General features: G+C 32.9%; 1 pseudogene; it reads left to right on the top strand.

Annotated features, from left to right (window-relative positions):
• The first annotated feature begins 2,859 nt into the window (after nt 1-2,859).
• LOC18036049 lies at nt 2,860-4,910 on the top strand (annotated as a pseudogene).
• Nucleotides 4,911-15,763: the final 10,853 nt, after the last annotated feature.

Below are 15,763 nucleotides of genomic sequence, written 5' to 3'. Positions count from 1 at the left end.
GATTCATTAGTTAAACAAATTGAATCCAGGTTTTATTCATTCAGGGTTCATTTAATAAATACGTCATAAACGAATCAAATACGATCCATTTATTTAAAATTAGTTTGATTAAATTACTTATTTTCTTTAAATATGTATGAAAAATTTTAAAGATGAAAAATTTTAAAATTTCAAAGCTATTATAGTAATTATAAATGATAATAAGACAAAATATATAGTAATTCGATTCGTTATGGATTCATTATAGAATAAATTAATAGTAAATAAATTCACATTTGATTCGATTCATTTATTAGTTCTACTAAACGAATTAAATTAATCAAATCGAATATTGTTTAATAAACAAATCGAATTCAAATCCTGAGATTTGCTTAATAAATGAATCAAATCCGAATCAACAGTGTTTTGACCCAATTTGTTTACGATTTAATTTAAATTTGATTCATTTATTCATTTTGCCACCCTTGCAAAACTTAATATTAATCTCAGCCTCATTTATTTTATATGTTCTGAAGAAAAATCTTAAAGACCTTGTCACTTTCTAATTAATTATTTCTTACAAAGATGGCCCAAGGAAATTATGTACACCCCAACGTATAAGTTGGGAGGTGCAAGTAGAAATTAACTATAAAGCAGCTGAGGAGGACTTCTGGTCTGCAGGAAAACAACCGACCACCAATTTTGTGGCATGAAAATCGTGAATGAGATTGTAGATAAAATTTAAATGAATGAGATGGTGTGGATAGTACATGATAAAGTTCATTTCATTTTTTTTATCATTAATCCTTTTTTTTATTTGGGTGTTAATTAATTGAGTTGGTTAATTTTTTTTTTTTTGTCTTAAAAATAAGATGTTTGAGGTTCCAAAAATATGTGAGGAGGAAATTGAATTGTTTTTTAGCTTAAAGGAACAACATAATTTAAATTTTGAATAAGACTTCAGTGCTGAGCTATTTTTTTGTTGAATTATTGACAAGTAAAATATAAAATTAAAAATAAGAATAAATCTTGACCAATGATTCCATACTGAATCCTAATCTATCAATTTTTGCTTGACACTCTACAAAAGTTCAAACTAATTACTTAGAAGGATAATGGAGAAAAAAATTGAAAGCTATGGTTAAATGCCAATAATTGACAATAAAACATTGGTGCAGATACAAGCGTAAAAGTGCTTTCATACGGTTTGATCTTCTAGATTCTACTTTCTACTCTTATAAACTTATAAGTGATCATGAACTGCATGAGTCTATTATCCATAGCGTAGAGTTGGTCATAGACAACCTTGCACTTAATAATTTGAAACAAAATGTCTTGCTACAACTAAAATCTAGCATGGACTCTCGAAGATTAATTATCTATGAAATATTGACCAGCTTGTGGCCAATTTAGAGAAAAAGATTGTCATCGTAGACCGTTCACGTCAACTGTAAACTCCGCTCATGAGTGATGATAGGTGTAAGAGTTGGAAACTAGAGTTTTCGTGTACATGAAGAAGTCTTATATTTAAATGTTTCTGTAGGTAATTTCATAAAAAGTAATGATATAGTCACAAATTCTTGCACAAACTTATTTTATACAAACTAATGTGACGTTAATTAATTAGTTGAATTAAATATCTCTTGGCCCACATAATTTATTTATATTATTTTATATTTTCATTCAACCAATGAATTAATACTACATCAGTTTGTACAAGAGTTTGTAACTGTACCATCACTCTTCCATAAAACTAACTAGTGACATATTTATTAAATTACTTTTTTATGACTACCTTTGATGATAGGATTGTTTACTAGTCTTATATTTAAGTCCTCTTTGGCTTTTTTCTAAATACATGAACTATACACCTCGCAACATTTGGAATAATCATTTGATCGATCTCAATGGATCGCTTTGCAATCTTCATTATTGTTGTTCTCTTGGTGTCTACTGTCTTCTTGATATTAGCATGTAAGAGATTGTAACATTTTCATATTTTGGTTTGACATTCTGGAATAAAAAGGCTTGCCGTTTTTTAAGAAAACTACTAACCGTTTAATCCTAGAGAGTATGTTTTCTTTTCTACAGAAAACGGCTAACCGTTTGGAGAAAACAGCTAACCATTTAGTTCAAAAGTTATTTGAAAGTTGACATTCTGGAAGAAAATGATTAGCCATTAGAAAACGGCTCGCCGTTATTGAGAAAATGGCTAACCATTTTCTTCCAGAGAGCGTGTTTTGGTGTCAATTGAAAAAAAAAGGCTAGTAGGTTTTGAGGAAAAAGAAAAACCGGTTTTGAATAGATGCAAATTTCAAACCAAAGAGTGTCTTTGAAGAAGTACCATTTCTAATGGTTGTAATCTTTCATAAAAATAATTTCTTCATTAAATTAGACACTCACATTTAAAAAAAAAAACTGGATTATTACAGATTTCATGTGTGTTCTTGAAATACAATCTTATTTGCTAGAGATTGTATTCAAGATTTGATAAATCTTGGGGGTAACTTGCCATTAAACTCCATAGCAAACTAAGAGTGGTGAGGGCAAATAAAACCTTAAAGAAAAGTGTATAAACACGTCTCAAATCCTAAGAAAGTTTCCTTGTTCTTTGCCTCCGTATTTGAAGATCCACCAACATAGCATTCATTTCTGGTTTATCTAATGGAGTAGATTCAGTTCGTCTTGTTATCCTTGTCGATCACTCTGGCAGCAGTGGCCACTTTAGGCTTGATTTTCTATTGTGTGAGGAGAAATCCCAGAAGCAGAGGTAAAAGTTCTCATTTAATTGCACGATTTTGAGAGTCTAATATGCTAACATACATATACATATCGTAATTAAAGCTTTAGTTTCTTCACCCTTCAGGAGAGGATTTGATCATGTTTGATTTGGATTTGAACCTGAAAGCCAACAACGTTAACATAGAGCTTCCTGTAAACAGTAATCTGACAAAAAGAAGCAAAAAGAAGGAAGTTGATCAATTGCCTTTATTCAGTTTTTTCAGTGTTTCTACTGCAACAAATAAATTCTCCGACGCAAATAAGCTCGGAGAGGGCGGCTTTGGACCTGTTTATAAGGTACTACAGATATCATTTTCTTTGGAGCGCTAATTTCATTTTTAACAGAACTATAAATTTACCATCTGCAGGGAGTGTTAAAAAATGGAGACGAGATAGCTGTGAAACGGCTTTCAGGAAGATCTGGACAAGGATTGCGAGAGTTAAAAAATAAGCTTCCGTGATAGCCAAGGTTCAGCACAAGAATCTGGTTAGACTTTTCGGCTGCTGCATAGATAAAGACGAGAAGATTCTGATCTATGAGTACATTCCTAACAAAAGCTTGGACTTCTTTCTTTTCGATTAGTTATTGCATCTGTTAATTTCTTTTTCTTACATATTCCTCTCTTCAAATTTTATGCATACATTTATTTGAACTACTATTTAATATAAAATTATATATCAAAAATTTATTTAAACTAGAATTTAGTCCATGTTACTTATCCAAATTTTATTCATTACTTTATTTAAAATAGCATTTAGCATTTAATTTAAGATTAAATATCAAAATTATTCAATTTTTAATTTATATTGAAATTGAATATCTAAAAGAATATTTAATAATTAACAATATAACTTTAAGAAATAATCATACTTTTTAAATAGTTTTTTTAACTTCCTTAAATTGAATTTAATATGATCCTGTCCAACACTAAACCAAATACAAGACATTACTATAAAATAATTTAGTCTAATTCAATCCAATTCAATCTGAATAACTAGTCCAATCCAATCCTTTATTTTGCAACAAACCTAACCTAAAAGAATATTTAGTATTTTCTATTTCATTTAGCTATTTTTAAGTTTAATGATTAACATCATTGAATTATCATATTTTTAAAAAAAATTAAGTTGCTAGATCAATTTACATCAAATTATGTGGTCTACATTTTTTTGTTTTCATGCATAATGACATTTAGTCTTTTTGTTGTAAATTAGATCCAACCAAGTGAATGTTATTAGATTGGGTAACACGTGTTCGGATTATTGAAGGGATAGCTCAAGGGCTTCTTTATCTTCATCAATATTCCAGAGTGTGAATTATTCATCGAGATTTAAAAGTTAGTAATATCTTATTAGATAAAGATATGAATCCCAAAATATCAGATTTTGGAATAGCAAGAATTTGCAGAGGAAATGAGTTACAAGCAAACACCGGTAGGATCGTCGGGACATAGTACATAAATGACAAAAATCAAAATTAAAGTGATTAATTAGCTATGCGTGAATTGCTGATTATTATTTATTGATTGTTGAATTACAGTCGTTATGTGTCCCCTGAATACCCAATCCAAGGAATATTTTCAATTAAATCTGATGTGTTTAGCTTTGGAGTATTGTTGCTCGAGATTGTAAGTGGCAAGAAAACCACTGGATTTTATCGAACCTACTCTTTCACTCTGCTAGGTTATGTAAGTAACAAAAGCCGTTGCACATATATATTCTTTTTTATATTACTAATTAGGTGAAAATATATATGAATTCCCAAGCGTGGACACGCACAATCTGAAAACGTTTGGATTTTTGCATCTGACTATTTTTAAACTATTCTCTATATCGAGTGTAGGACTATCTAATGACATCGTATGGTTGTTTAGGCATGGGATCTGTGGACAAGCAACAGGACATTGGAGTTGATTGATCCAATATTAGAAGATGAATATTCCTCCAAGCCTATGCATTTAAGATATGTGAACATAGCTCTCCTTTGTGTACAAGAAAGTGCTGATGATAGACCCACCATGAATGATGTTGTATCCATGCTTACAAATGAAGCTGCAGCATTGCTTCCTCCAAAACAACCTGCTTTTTCGTATGTAAGAAATACAGTCACTTCAACATCGTCCACCGGCAAGACAGAAGAAGCGCGCTAGCTTTTATTTTAATGTGTATCGAGTCACTTCGAAATCTTGAGTGCTAGCTGTTAGCCTTCTCTTCCCGTTCATTTTATACCGTCCATGTGTCTTTCAGTCAGTCATTATAACTAAATGTAATAATGCGAGAACCGAATACAATCATGGGTTGGCTCTTCTTAGACCAATAAAATCACTATCAAATGTTAGCTCTATCCTTGCAAGACTTTTGGAAGTCTACAGGTCCCGCAAGCAAATCAAAGTTGGTTTTGACGCGAGGACAAATTGCATTCAGTCAATCATTAGATTTTTATTTTATTTTATTAAAAAGTGGAGGAATGATCAAAGCTCAAATTAATTTTTTATTTTCTATTTTCTCCGAGATTCAAACTTAATTAGGTGATCATCTCAATGAGACAACTTGAAAACTACGGGGTTGAGCTCCTGAGACTAATAATTAGATATTATATGGAGTAATGACCCTGATTTTTATTGGTTCAACGGGATCTGATACTATCACGAGTCTGATATATAAAAAGCAATGCATGGAACCATTATTTTCGTTCAATGGGATCAGAATCAAGAAACTACGAACTCGGCAAGGCAAAATCAACAATTTGTAAACCGAGGGAGTGAGAGGATCAAAACATATGTAAAGTCCAAAGAAATGAACTAAATTTTAATTAATACCCTTATCTTGCTATGAATTATATAATTCTAATTCAAGAGACACTTTTAAACAAAATTTTGGACACAATATTCTGACCATTAGATTAAAGCTAAGCAAGAGTTGATATTGAAGCTGACATGCCTTTTTTAAGTTTTAAAAACTAAAAATTAATATAATAGATCTCCATATAATAATAAATTATTTCTCATTCTTCTCTCTCTTACTTACTATATTCCCTCTTTTGTCACTTTTTTTTTCTTTGCTTACCCTTTTTAAGTCTTGCCTACATTAATTAGTTTGAACTTTTGCATGGCATCAGTGAAAAAACTTAACCGACTGATAGAGCTGAAATGGACTTAAATTTTATTTTCACTCATTGACTATTTTCAGCAAATTTATTTTGTCCATCAAAACTCGTACCAGAGCCACTACTGAAAGTAGGATACGGCTTCCCCTTCAATGTCTTGTGTAACCCAAATTGAATCAATACGTCTTTAATTTGAATTTGTCGCAAGCCAAAGTTGATATTCCCAACAAATTCTTCCATTTCAATTTTCACTGAACTTGAAAATTTTAATCCTGACATATTCGCTTTGCAGATTAGCTTTGCTCTTTATCAGGAACTATTTAGATTGGGTCCCATTGCTTCACACGAACGGTACTGTATACGTGAACAGTATCGTATACATGAACAGCACTCCTGACACCAAAACTTCAATCAATAGCTCTGATACCACTGTTAGAAAATTGAAATTCCTCCCAAGATCACTCCAAGTAATTTGTCAAGAAATAAATCAATAGAAAATTAAATTTAGAATAATATCAATCGCATAATACAAGATTTATGTGGAAAACTCCAAATCTGGAGGAAAACTATGGCCGTTGTCAAGAGACAACCAGAGAAAAATATTCACTATGTGAAAAATTATTACAACCACACTTTCATAAATAATTTACTCTCAGAAATAATTTTCTCTCACCCAAGCTCTAAATACACCCAAAACTCTCAATTTAAGAGTAATTAAATTCAACTCTCAAATTCTCTCTAAATATAAGAGGAAATGAATTTTTTGGGATGATAAAATCTTATGAAAGGCTCTCTTATTTATAACCAAGTGGATAGTACTGTTCAAACCGTATTACTATTCATGCCGCGTTACTGTTCATGTCGCATTACTGTTCAAGCCATGTGGTCAAACCGTGTTACTATTCACCGCATGGTAAAACCCTATTGTTGAGTGTTATAAAATGTATATTTATAAAGGAGAAAATCGTCATTTTAATCTCAAGTTCCACTAACATTCTTACTTTTATGTATTTAAGTTTCTTGTGATTTAATTATGTGTGTTGTATTATAATTAAGTATTTTATGTATTTTGAGAGCATCATAGTATTTTATGTATTTCACAATGAACGAGAAATCAAACGGCTAAACGGACATCACTTTTGAACTCAGTATAGTCGAAAACCTTAGGAGGAGCATAAAAGGAAAAATGTCAATGTTCACATGTACGGTACTATTCACATGTACGGTATTGTCTACATTACTGTTCACGACACTGTTTACATATACAGACCGATGATGTGGCATTGACTGATGAGGTGTCACGATTCCATTAGAGAAAATTCTTATGCACTGTTGATCGGTGACGTGGCAGCATATTAGTGGACCAAAAATTACGTGTACGGTACATGCATATACACATGATTATTTTCAACCAAACCGCATAACTGTTCAAGCCGGTTGACTGTTCAAACCCGTACTGTTGACTGATGATGTGGCGCAATCCTGAACGTCCAAACTGTTTTTAATCTGATAGTCATGATTTACTCAATGTATCTATAAAAAAAGGGCCTCCCCCCCTAATTTGGCATCTCTCTGAATCCATTTTTGGGCTCCATTTTTTGTAATTCCTTCTTTATCTTATATTTTCTACTTATTTTAATAAATTCTCATTTTACCCTTAGTTCAATTATGAGTAGCTAATTTTCTTTCAAGCTTGGGTTGAAGGTGAAGTCTCAACATGTGTCATGGGCTTTATTTGGTAAATTTAATTTCTCTTCCCCTCTAATTATTGAGGATGTTTTGACTTTTCCTTGACAAATAGTAATAATCTTGTCTAGATACTGCCCTGGTTTCACCGGCTCCCTAGTACAAGATTATTATTATTTGGCACAATAAGCCCTTAGCACCATATTGATTAGAGCGTGGTTCATGAGTTGTGGATTCCCCCCTCATGATTTAATTGACACTAATAAAGAATATTTAGCCCATGGTACATGTTGATGCGGATCCAGATACCCAAGCGCTTCAATTATTATAGTTTTCGCTTCAATTTATTCTCATTATTTTAATTCAAATTCTAAGATAGTTTAAATCACTTTCACCACAAATCCAACCACCCATTTAGAAAAATTAATTTTACACACAATTAAAATCCACATCCTCGTGGGATCAACACTCATCACCAATGATCTATTCTACAATAGATTCGTGCACTTCCGAGTTCAATAAAATTTGCACAACACCTATTTTTAGCAATTCTCCCACTTGAAGATTAGAATGAGAACCAATCAATCTCCACACCATTCTTACTATCTTCACCTTAGTCATAATCCTCAATAAAGAGAATTATCATACTCCACTATAAAGAGTATACCACTTAGAATTAATTACTAATTTTAGGAATTTTACATCGGCTCATGTCGAAATATTCTGCTGAAATTTATGGTGCAACTTTCTTGTTGGCTTTCCTGGAAGTTTGTCAGCCATCAACATAAATTCCACCACACACCCTACAACAATGCCAACCATGCATTGTGTGTAAATTTTGCGGACCCGCTAGCAGTGACACGTCCACTTCCATAACACTAGCAGCATACCATAGAGATGTCATCATCATTTATTTTACAAGGGAGCATCATCTCCCATGATAATGAGAGACTTACCACTAGCAATGCTATCAGTATCTTATTTGGAGCCAGTTGCCGACCCTGCTTCATTTCTCCTATGACAGTCTCTTTTTAGGTGCCCTAATTGTCCACACCCCTAGTAGACTCCTTTCTTCTTAAATTTATCTTTCTTCCAATTGCCAAAGCCGAGACATCTGTAGTTTCAGTACTTTCATCACTCAGTCTTCTTTCTTCCAAAAGTAAAGTACTAGCAACTTCTTCAAGATATATTGTCTCATTCCCATACATTAAAGTAAGTGATAGGTGTTTGTAGGAAGTTGGAAGTGACCATAGCAGCCTAAGCGTCTTGTCCTCATCTTCAATTTTAACTTTAATGGCTTCTAGTTCTGTCATAATACTATTAAGAACTTTGAGGTGATCGGAAATTTTTGTTCCTTCAGCCATTCGCAGCGTGTGAAATTACTTCTTCAGGTACAATCGATTTAGGATGCTCTTTGTCTAATATAATTTTTTTAGCCTCTCTCAAAGCTCTTTCAATGTAGGAATATTTCCTACATTTGCAAAAACATTCTTTGCTAGACATAGTCATATGGAACTTGCAGTTCTATCATCCAACTCTTCCCAATCTTCATCGCTGATACTAGCTTTTAGAGAGCCACTACTAGAAGTAGGGGATGGCTTCCCCTTTAATGCCTTATGTAACCCAAATTGAATCAACACATCCTTAACTTAAATTTGTCATAAGCCAAAGTTGATTTTCCTATCAAGATTTTCTATTTCAATTTTCACTGAACTTGAAAATTTCAATTCTGACATATTTGGTTTGCATATTAGCTTTGCTATTTATCACAGACAATTTAGATTGGCTCCCATTACTTCATGTGAACAATACCGTATACGTGATAGTACCCCTGATAACTGTAGGAAATGAGAGTTATTACATCAATTCTAGACTTGAATCAAGATCACTTAGGGAACAAATAAGGTGTTTTAATTACATTTTGGTTGCATTTTGCATAAACATTCATTTTAGTCAAGTTTTAATAAGTTTGCTTGAATTAAAGTAATTTGTGCTAAAAATAAGTGCATAATTGTAGGTTCTCAGAAAGTCTTAATATATGAGGGGATGTTGAGACAGTAAATGAGCAAGATGAGGAAATAAGATGGCCACAAAAGAAGAAAAGCACAATCGGGAATAATGCAGTGCTGTTGAGGATGTTAGAGCAACCTGTGTTGTAGTAATCTGGGAACAATGCGGAAGAAAACTTAGGTGCGGGTCAGCGCTTGTTTCCTAATTTAACGCATGAACGCTAATAGGGCTTGTGTTTACCCTAAATTGCAATATAAAAGGTAGGCAAGCACCACATAGAAAGGCGGCAAGGGAATCATCAGAATAATTACAAAGGAAAAGAAGAAGAAGATCGGAATTGAAGAGTGTTTTTTTCGGCAACATTGGAGAATCATGCAGAATTACTTGGATTTGTTTTTCACCATGCTCAACTTATATTTATCTTCTTCCTTTAATTGTTTTGATGTATTCCGAGATCAAAATATTTATGTTTATTTTTCTCTTTCAGATTATAAACTAAATTTACTTGTAGTTCAGTGACAAATAATCCAATGGGTTCTTGATTGTTCTTATATGTTGTGATGGCACTGTTGTAGTATTTTACTCTAGTAGTTTTGTATGAATATAACTGTTATTTCGGTTGACCACCTATTTAATAGTTTCAGTTATGATAGAGCAGCAAAAGGGCATGTCTTAGCGGATATTATTAGAGTACTACTTGATCTTACGTTGAGTTTCCTGGATTAAGTTATCTTGAATCCCATAAGGGCAATACTTGAAGTTAAGATTTGTGACACGCTAGATATAGGTGTTCACCTTGTAGGGTGGAGAGATTGAAGGTTATAATGCCGTACCACAACCATATTAGCAACTGGTCATTGTTAATAGATTTAATGGTATGAAACGTCCAACATGCGATAGCTGAGGATGCAAGTTTATTCTGCCCAGTGCTGCAGCACTTGTTGTAACAACTGGTGCTAACTTAATAAACAACAGTCACCCCATTAGGAGAATTTGATCATTCAACTACTATAATTCCAATTGAATTTTAGACACATTTAACTTAGTTTATTTCGTTACGGTATTATTTTATTTAATTCTTTCACAATCCTCAATTACTTTGGAAATTACTTTACAATTATTTATTTCGGTCCTAAGTTGATTTGCACTATTGTGATTGCTTTAACATTTTGAGTAACATCAATCCATGTGGAGACGATCTTGAATACTTATCACTTTATTACTTGTTGTGTATAGACGATCTTGAATACTTATCACTTTATTACTTGTTGTGTATACTTGCACATTGGCATTGATAGTAATTGCTTATAAAAATTAACCAACAACCCCCGACGCCAAAACTTCACCCAATGGCTCTGATACCACTGTTAGGAAATTGAGATTCCTTCCAAGATCACTTGAAACAATTTGTCAAGTAACAAATCAACAGAAAATTAAATTGAGAACAATATCAGTAGCACAACACAAGATTTACGTAAAAAACTCTAAATCTAGAGAAATATCACAATCATTGTCAAGAGACAGCAAGATAAAATATTCACTATGTGGAAAATTATTCCAACCATACTCTCAGAAATAATTTTCTCCCACCCAAACCCCAAATACACCGAAAACTCTCAATTCAAGAGTAGTTGTATTCAACTCTAAAATTCTCTCTAAATATAAGAGGAAATGAATTCTTTGGGATGATAAAAACTTATGAAAAGCTCTCTTCTTTATAACCAAGCGAATAACACTATTCAAACTATGTTACCACATATGTCGTGTTACTGTCCATGCCACGTTACTGCTCAAGTTGTGTTACTATTCACTGCGTGGTTAATCTGTGTTACTGTTTACCGCATGGTAAAATCATATTTTTAACTCCTTGGATCTCAGCTAGTGTGATTTGCGTGGGAAGTTTCCAGAAAACATATTGTAGGTACCTACACTTCAGACTCTTGACTTGTCATACAACTCATTACTTCAAGGTTCTCTACCTAGCTTTCCTGAGAATTCTTATCTTTGAAACCTGAACTTAGCAAACACGAGCTTCTTAGGCACACTACCAAATTCCATTGGGACCCTTGAAAATTTGACAAGGGTAGATCTTAGAAGTTACAATTTCACAAGGCCAATTCTCACTTCAATGGCTAATCTCGCCCAATTATTTCACATGGACTTCTCATCAAGCCATTTCTCTGGTCCCATCCCATATCGTCACAAGTCAAGAAATCTTAACTATTTAGACCTTTCATCCAATAATTTAAATGGTGGGATCTATCCCACCTTCTGGCAAAAACTTTTAAATCTCAATATTTTTGTCTTCTCGCACAATTCACTGAATGGAAGTATCCCAAAATCTATGTTTCTATTTCCAATTCTAGAGATACATCTGCTCTCAAACAACCAGTTTGAGAACCAATTTCCTGAAATTTCAAATATGTCCTCTTCTGTATTGCCTGGCCTTGATTTAAGTGGCAACAAATTAGAAGGGCTTCTCCCCATTTCAATATTCCCTGAACTTAGAAACTTTCATACCCTCAATCTTTCTTCCAACTAGTTTAGCAAATTGAGACTGGCTTCAAGCAAACCATGGGTTATTCCTATTCTAAAAAACCAATCACAACTTTCTTTTTTTATATTTCAAATAATCAAATATCTGGAGAAATACCAATTTGGATTTGGGAAGTTCGTGGTGTCAATCTTTATTTCTTAAATCTTTCACAGAATCCCCCAGTGAGCTTGCAAGAACCATACCATATTTCTGGTATATGCTCGCTTGACCTACACTCCAACCAGCTCCAATGAAATATTCCTGACATGGCACGAAAAACTTCCTATGTCGATCACTCCAACAATAATTTTCATAGGTAGAACTTACTCATTTTCCACTATAAACAAGAGTCTCATTGGATTCATCCCTGAATATATATGCAAGGCTACGTATTTTCAGGTTCTTGACTTATCAAACAATAATTTGAGTGGCTCAATTCCTGCATGTTTAATCACCAAGAGTAGCACCACTTTAGGGGTTTTAAACTTAAGGAGAAACAACCTCGGTGGCACTCTTTCTAACATAATATTTCTAGGAATTTTTGGGTTGCAAATTCCACATCTCAGTAGAAATCAACTATAAGGAGTAGTTCTAAAATCTCTTGCCAACTGCAATATGCTGCAATTTTTAGACCTCAAGAATAACCATATTAGTGATAATTTTCCATGTTGGTTAAGGAATGCTTTTAGTTTGCAAGTTCTAGTTTTTCGATCCAATAACTTCTCTGAACGCATTAGTTGTCCAAGAAATAATGTCTCCTGGCCTCTGCTTAAAATAGTCGACTTAGCATCAAATAAATTCAGTGGAAGACTATCACAAAAATGGTTACTTACCATGATGGTTAATGAAAACAAATCCAAATCTGAGCTTAACCACCTTGGATATGAGACATGAAGCAACCAATTATATAAATTTGGAGTAATAGTTACTGTAAAAGGTGTAGATCATACAACTAAAGATCCCAAATATATTCACTTCCATTGACTGTTCAAGCAACAATTTCGAAGGGCCAATACCAGAAGAAATGGGACGATTCAAATCACTCTATGCTCCAAACATGTCGCACAATGCTCTCATAGGCTCGATACCGTCATCTTTTGGGAACTTGAAACAAATTGAGTCCTTGGACCTCTTAATGAACAACCTCAGTAAGAAAATTCTTGCCTAGCTTGCAAGCCTAAATTTCCTATTGGTGCTAAATCTCTCATACAATAACTTAGTGGGAAAGATTCCGACAAGTACTCAACTCCAATCATTTTTACCAACTTCTTATGAAGAAAACAAAGGATTGTACATACCTCCTTTAACAAATGACAGCCAAACACATCCTCCTGAGTTACAACCTTTACCACCTTCAAGCGATGAAATTGATTGGTTCTTTATAGCCATATCAATTGGATTTGCGGTAAGCTTCGGAGCAGTTGTTTCACCTCTAATGTTTTTTGTGCACGTAAAGAAATGGTATAACGATCTTATCTACAAATTTATATATCGGCGATTCCGTGTGTGAAGTGATTTATATCTCTCCTTTTGAATAATCATGTAAGCTAGCTTTTGCTTTTCTCTTATATCATAGATATTTGAGATTTCGTTTCTTCTCTGTTTGATGAAGTTAATAAAGTTGACAATAATTTAAAATAAGGGCCTATCCATAATTGTTACTGCGACAATCTTTATCTCAAAATTGGCTCCAAGTTAAATCTATATTGGCGCAATTCGTACACAACATATCCCCGTGAGTCCATACAAAATTAATATGTGCATGATTATGTATGATTCCAGCTCCAAGCTAGATACATAGCGATTCATGATCATATTCCATTTGTTCACAAGGAAGTTTTATAAAGTAGAAATAAGAATTTAGAAGATAACATTTGAGGAAATGTGTGGGTTATGAGACCATCTACGAAATTAGCCAAAAAAGGCTTCAGGCCCTTATGGCCTGGCCGATTAGTTTGTTCAAAATATTAGTTTATGTTGTATTTAATTGTTAGAATGGGAGTAGCGAGTATGTATTCTTCCCACTCTAGTGTTTTCTTTCTTTTTTAATGAGAGGAGTGGAAGTCTCACTCCTTGGATCCCACTCATTTTTTGAGTAATGAATTGGATTCTGAGATCTATAAGGGCCACTTCCACCTCTTCCTTTTTTATCTTTTCCTTATCAAATATAATAAAATTTATATTTATTAAAAATAAAATAATATTACATTGTTTAAAAATAATAACATCATATTCATTTAAATAATATTATTCTATTTAGTTAAAAATAATAATTTATGTAATCTAAGTTAAAATTACCTAAAATAATGCTACCCGCATTCTTGATTGGCCGGCACACCAACCTTTTCTTTAACCTCAAAATGACTTTAAATTTAGATCAATAATTTCTTAGAGGCATTTAAACAAACCATTAGTATGCCATTTATTAGATATCTTAATCTTAAAAAAACTATAATATTTTCATATCCAATACATATCTAATGATTAACTATGATCAATGATCAATCAACCAAGCAATTTAAACAAAATTTATTCTAAATTAATGAAAAAATCGAGAAAGTACCTAAGCCGCCGAAACCAGAAATGAAGGAACTTGCTAGAATCAAACTATAACTCACACAAATTACAATCGGAAGTGAAGCAAATCGCCGCCGAAAGTGAAGGAAATTGCTGGAATTCAAGAAACGCTAGAAGTGAAGAAACTCCTACACATGTATATGGGGTGATGGGAGATGTTTTTGGGCAATGTTGGGCGAAATATTTTTTTTTTTTTGTTTAGTTTTGAGAATTTATGGATATTTTAGTTTAAGAACCTTATAAATGATTGCTATTGTAAGAAAACATGGAGTGTGGTTTTTTCTTATATTAAAAGTTGGAAGGTGGTCAAATGGGTAAATTTCCCAATAATTTTCCAACGTGTGTATGAATCTTGTGTTGGCTCTTCATAAAACCTGTATTGTTAGCTCTATCCGTACGGCTTTTACAAGTCTGCGGGCTCCACAAGCAAATTAGCGTTCAGTTTGACGCGAGATGAATTGCATTCAATCAACTTTTTTTATTACAAGCAATAAAATCACTATCAAAATTCAAATGTTAGCTCTCTCCTTACAAGATTTTTTGAAGTCTACGGGTCCCGCAAGCAAATCAAAGCTAGCTTTTGAGTTTGATGCGAGAACGAATTGCATTCAATCAATTATTAGATTTTTTTTTAATATAGTAGAGGAATAGTGAAATTTAAATTAATATTTTTATTATACTTATTTCAAGATTAAAACTCCCGTAATTAATTAAGTAAATCTGTGCAAAAATCACTTGGCTAAGACTCTTTGGGACTAATTATTGGATATTATAACAAATAAAGACCCTGATTTTTATTGGTTCAGTAGGGTCTGATACTAATTAAAATTAATATACTGGAGAAGGCAGAAAGAATCCTAGTTAATATAGGCAGCAACGCATGGAGCCATGATTTTGGTTCAACGGGATCAGAATCAAGAAACTACGAACTTGGGGAGGCCAAGATCAACAATTTGTAAAACGATGGGTGAGAGGATAAGAACATATATAGAGATTCCAAAGAAATGGACTAAATTTTAATTAATACCATTATCTTCCTATGAATTATATAATTATAATCTTGTAATTATCACATACTTACTAGGTCC

Source organism: Citrus clementina, unplaced genomic scaffold (assembly GCF_000493195.1).
Source record: "Citrus clementina cultivar Clemenules unplaced genomic scaffold, Citrus_clementina_v1.0 scaffold_7, whole genome shotgun sequence".
NCBI lineage: Eukaryota > Viridiplantae > Streptophyta > Magnoliopsida > Sapindales > Rutaceae > Citrus > Citrus x clementina.
This window is presented reverse-complemented; position numbering and strand designations above follow the sequence as displayed.